A 6,000-nucleotide genomic window follows, 5' to 3' on the forward strand; every position below is an offset into this window, starting at 1 on the left:
CTGGTGGTTTGAACCCACCTAGCAGCACCATGGAAGAAAGGCCTGGCAAAATACTTCTGTAATATTACAGCAAGAAGCCCTATGGGACAGTTCGAAGGCAACTTACTATTATTTTTTTTTAATCTCTGCAATTAGAATGTTCCCCACTAGAGGGCAGAGTCCACCGCTGGTTTTTGTGTCCTTCAAAAGGCCTTGCACAACGACCCCCACAGTCTAAGGGCAGCTGTCTGGGCTATAAAATATAATTCGTAATGACCCTAAATACCCAAAGAATAAACGACTGAATATCATTTGGCCTCATGCCTGCCAAAGTGGGAAATGGAAACAAAACAAAAACTAACATTTCTGGTTGAATAAGTTTTCTTTATACAAAACACCGTCACAAAACAATTTCAAACCAAATTAGCACGCGTTTGTTGACACATTTTGCATTAATAGCAAATTACTCCAAGCCCCTATTAGACTAATTTTAAATAGTTAAGCTTATCAGTTTGAAGAGCACTGAATTATTGGTCTATTTGGGTCGCCCCCTTTACACAAGTCAACTGGCACCCTCCTTTCCATCACAGTCTCCAGGTATGGTGATGTCTCCTGGGGGTCAAAATAGCCCCCTCCCCAAGTTGAGAACCCCAGCTGGGTGGTAAATGAGCAAGGAGTTTGATGAGCTCATACCTGTAGGGTCCTCCTGTAAGGCACTGCCAGGCACACATCAATGCCTGCCTTTGTTTATAAATGGATGTGTGAGAACCCCCTCCATGACTTCCGTGGACACCTTGGAGGCAGGGCAGCAGGCTATTATTTCCACATATGCTGCAGCAACACACCAGCTTCTCACAGGCAAGTGTCTTCAGATTCATATCTGCTCCTCCTTTGAAAGGAGCACCGTGTCTGGGTGGAAGAAGAGGAGAGCCTGGACTAAGGCCCATGCCCTCTGCCCTCGGCACTGGCCAAAAACGCAGACTCTGGGCCTCTCAACAGACAGCATTGGTCCCGCAGGCTGTTTGGATGGCATTTCCCAGGTGGGGCGAAGAGAGGGCAAGGAAACGCAGAAGCACTTTGTAGACGCTGGTGGGACTTTGACAGCCTAATCTCCATCAGTTGCTTTCAAAGGGCTGTAAACACAGCAGCAATCGCTGAGCATTGTGGCTTTCTCTTCACAAAAGGGAAAAATAGAGCACCACTTTGAAGGCCTAAAAGGTAGAAGTTTAAAATGGTGACAAATTACCGCTGGCCTTCAAGTTCCCTTAATGATGGGCTTACTGTGTGAAGGGACTTTGCTCTCAGCGCCTTCCCCTGTCTGAGATTAGCAATCCACCCGGCTTAAATCTCCCACGATTTCCCCCTGTCAGCCCACATAGGTTCATGTCCTTCATGAGTGGGGCAGATGAATCCAGTGGGAAAATAGGAAACCCAGGTGCACCCAACCCTTTCATCCCCATTACCACTGTCCGTCACCACCAAGTGCAGCTTCACAAGGAAACACAGCCTGCTTGACATCGTCCCTTGGGGGGCTCCAAAGTGTTCCCAACTCCACACGTCCTCAGTTGTCCTCTTTGACTTCCTTCCTCTGGTTCCCTCTACTGGTGTCTCATTCCATGGTCCCACCCTGCCTGCAGAATCCCAACCCGAGAGCCTCAGCATCCTCCGGGACCTCCCCCGCCCTCACTTTCTACATCCTTTCCATCATCTCCGAAGCTTGCCTGGAGCATCCCAAGTGTTGGATTACCTAGGGGTACAGGAAAGCAATGGAACCCCACCAGCAACTACGTCATTTCTGTTGTGAAAACAGGCAGCGATGTCCCATGTGTTTTTGCTCACACATACATTTGCAGAAAGGACTTTCGTGTGATGGTTCAGTCCCAAAGCACTGTGGCCTCCCTCAGGATCTGCAGAACAGACATTTTCAGGTTGGAAAAGGCTGGGAGTGAGGAGGAGGGCTGCTTTTGACAAAGCTTATCCTTCCAAATGTCTCCATTGGATGCATATGCTGCTGACTGTGTAATGAGGCACAGATTGAAAATGACTGAAGATTCTGTACTGAAACCAGGTGATGGTACCCAGAGGCACTGTGAGGAAATGCCTCCAATTGCAATTTTTAGTTATTATCAACATGGTCCCCATACTACAGGGGTAACTTCCAGAGAGCTCATCTCAGTTTTTCTTGACTGTTGTCAGGTGTTTTAGAAAATCAAATGGTTTGGAGTCAACACTAAATTCAGGACCAAGGACAGGGCTGAATTTCTTTATAGTTTTAGGCACCTTTTAATATCCATCCACAAACCTATTTGAAGAGTGAGTAACATGTACCAAGCATTGGGTTCAAACAATATCTGAGTGAATTTCGGTAATGCTGTTGTAATCCGGCGGCTGACAGCAACAGATTCCTGCGTGCCACTGTGATATCAACCTGGGATGTATTGAAACGCTCAGCATTGTTAGGGTACACTGGGTGCTGGTTCCTTAGTGCTATGCACCTTAAAGATGTTACTTACTCTAATACTTACAATGATCCTGTGAGATACTTATTATTCTCAAGCCCTGTTTACATATGAGATTCAGGCCTGGAGGGGCTCAGTGACTTGACCAAAGTCGCAACTGTGAAGAGAACTATGTCTGTGTGTTACTCCATACTCTTCTGCTAGGCCCTGGGGCTAAGTGGGAGTGGCACAGTGTTTGTGAAGTGGGACTGTATAATATCTAATGCCTGCACAGAAAACCACAAATATCACAATATGCGACTCAATGAACTTGCACCAGGGGAGCAAACCTACACATCAAACCCCAATCAAGAGACAGAAAAGGGGTCCCTGCTCCTTCCCAGTCTCCACTCACTCCCAAGGCCATCACTAGCTGGGTACCATCACAATGATTAGCTTTGTCTATTTTTAAGCATACACTTGTTATAATATTTGTAATAAGTCTTACATGATAATAGCATTATAAGATTTATACTTAATATTCACATAACTGGAGTCAAGCTGCATGTGCTCTGTTGGGTCAGCTCCCTTCACTCAACAGTGGGTTTGTGAAGTTCATCCTTCTCACGGCTGCAGCACAGGCCCCTGTGTGGATACCTGACACGTAGACTGAATTCTTCCTTCACCCTGGTATGTGAATGAGTGTTTCTTTCTGCTCTTCTCTGACATGAATAAACCAGTGTCCTTGTGACATATCTCCTTGGAAGGGCTGGTCTCTACTGGGATTCCATGCTACTTGGATGCCCAGCCATCAGCTTTCTGAGGAGTTCAATAATAGCCATGATTTGGTGTTTTTGTTGATGTTTGGGCACAAATGACATGCTTTCTGGCTTTCGACAGTGTAGACAGAAGTGGATCCTGCAACAGATGCATGTAGATAAACAACAAACCAGCTGCTGTCAAGTTGAACCCAGCCATGGTGGCCACGTGCGTCAGAGCAGGGTGATGCTCAGTACGGTCTGCAGTGGCTCGTTCTCCAGAAGGAGACCCTCAGGCCTCTCCTCCAAGGCACCTCTGCATGGGCTTGACCCTTCAACCTTTCAGTTAGTGGTGAATCCATTCACTGTCTCCCCACTACATGCTTCTATGAGTCTGGACGTGTTTACCTTCGTTATCATTACATGTGACTGTGATTTCTCCTTGCCCATTGGTTGTCAGAGGTGCATGCTAAAGTCACACACCCTCAGGGATTTTCCAAGGGTTATTTCATGTTATTAATTTATAGGCTGATTCCACTCTAGAATGATTTCAGTTTCTTCAATCTGATAGGCCTTTCTTTATGGTCCAGCTCGTGGTCAATTTTGAAAGGTATGGCCTGTGTATTTGAACAGGATGTACTTTTTTTGCTGGGTGCAGCCGTTTGTGGAGTTTAATCAGGTTAAAACTTTTATAATTTTGCTCAGTTCTTTCGTTTTCTTAATGGCTTTTTTTTTTTTGTCTGGTTGTTTTATCTTTTACACTGTAAAGCTTCCCAGTATCATAGTGACTCTCAGTCACTCCTCCTACCTTCACTGATTTTTGCCCCATGCATGTTAAAGCATCTTTCTTGCTCAAAACGGTTACAGCTCCCTGGTGGCTTGACTTACAGCACTATGAATTATTCTGTCTTGATGCTACTTGCTTGAACGGATGCCCTGTCAGCTACGAGCGTAGCCACACTGGCGTCCCTTTGCTTAAGATTTGCATGGACCACACTGTCTTTCCCTTCCTTTTGCTTTCTGTGTTCTTATACAGGCTTGTCTTCAGTAATCGTCATATAGTTTTGTTTATATACATAAACATCATGCTTGATAAGGTAGAGGGTGGCTGAAAAAGCGGAAGACCCCAATGAGACGGAGTGACACAGTGGCTGGGACCATGGGCTCAAGCATCCCTATGATTGTGGGGATGGTGTGGGGCTGGGCAGTGCTTTGTCCTGTTACACGGAAGGTCATTGCGGGTCAGGGTCAGAGGCATCTGACAGCAACCACACACACGCTCATCCAGTCTGGACGTTTTGTATTCTAAATGACTGCTTAGGGAAATAACAATGTGACAATGCGATTAGAGATGTGTGTGAGTTTGTATTTACCATGTTACTGGTTTTTTTTTTGCTATTTGTCCCTCAAGCTTTATTTTCTTAATTCCTTTCTTTTCTTGCCTAATGGATTAATAAATGTTTTTGCCATTCCATGTCCTTCCTCCGTCACTTTGACGACAATACATTATTTTAAGGGAAACCCTTCAGAGCATCACAGCCTGTGTCCCTGGCTTATCACAGCTCCGTCTCCATACTTCTGCCATTCCCCTGGAAATGCTCAGAGCTCGATGACCTTTTGTTTACGGGTGTCATGCGTGTCATGCATGTCGTTTGTCTCTTACTTAACATCCCCAGGGTACTTTTCGTAGTGTCTTCAGAGTCTGTATTTACGACATATTTACCCATCTCCTTTGCTCTTTCTTGTTGTTTTGCATTTTTGGGTTTCCATCTAAGTGGTTTTCTTTGTGCTTAAAAAATATCTTCTAGTATTTTACTAATGTGAGTTTGATGGTGACAAAATACTCAACACGTTTGTTTGTCTGGGCATGTCTTTGTTTCATTTATTCACTGAGCAATATTTTCATGGGGTGGACCATAACCTGGAAGTTCTTTCTTATCCACATGAAAACGTGTGAACTGCCTTAGAAATGTGGATGGGCAGCGAGTGGCCTAATGTGCACCGAGCACCAGGCATGTCCAGGAGCATGTCCAGCTGCCAGCATCTGGTCTCCTGCATTTGGGAGTCCTAATGGTGCTGGAGGAGCTCTGGTAGCATAGTGCCTAACGCACTTGACTGCTAACCAGAAGGCTGGCGGTTCAAACCCACCAGCCACTCCTCGGAAGGAAGGTTGGGCAATCCTACTTCCGTAGTGATACTGCCTCAGAAACCCAAGGAGGGGTCGCTATGAGTCAGGGCCGACTCGACGGCACATAACAACAACAACAACAACAATGGTGCTCGGCTTGACACTTTCCCCAACTAAGATTTTTGGTCTGCTTGAATTCCAGGGTGGGGTGACCACAAGGCAGGTGTCCCTGAGCGTTCTGCCCTTTTCAAGAGCCGTCTGTCTGGGTTCAGAGGGCAGGAATGCATAGGGAAGAAGGGAGCACAGGGAGGACGTGACGAGAGCTGTTGTGTTGTCTCCGTTGCAGTCAATGTCATGAAACAGAATGTGTATGAACTGTCGAATGCAAAGTAAATTAGCTCTGTAAACTTTCACCCAAATCACAATAAAAAACAAAACAAAACAAAAAAACAAAACTATCTATCTAGGATCAAACTGACAATAGAAACTCCAAAGTTTAGACAGGAAGCTGAGGGGCAGTGAGTTTATGTCAATGGGGGAGGCATCAGAAAGAAAAGGAGGCTGAGGATGGCTTGAAGAATGTAACTGGTGCCACTGAATTACACATGTAGAAATGGCTGAATGGATGGGTTTAGCTGTGTATATTTTCAATAATAAAAACAAAGTAAATTATTTAAAAAAATAAGCATCACTGCTC

The sequence above is a fragment of the Orycteropus afer genome, unplaced genomic scaffold (genome assembly GCF_000298275.1).
Source record: "Orycteropus afer afer isolate SDZICR_OR568_19922 unplaced genomic scaffold, OryAfe1.0 scaffold00069, whole genome shotgun sequence".
In the NCBI taxonomy this organism is placed as follows: domain Eukaryota; kingdom Metazoa; phylum Chordata; class Mammalia; order Tubulidentata; family Orycteropodidae; genus Orycteropus; species Orycteropus afer.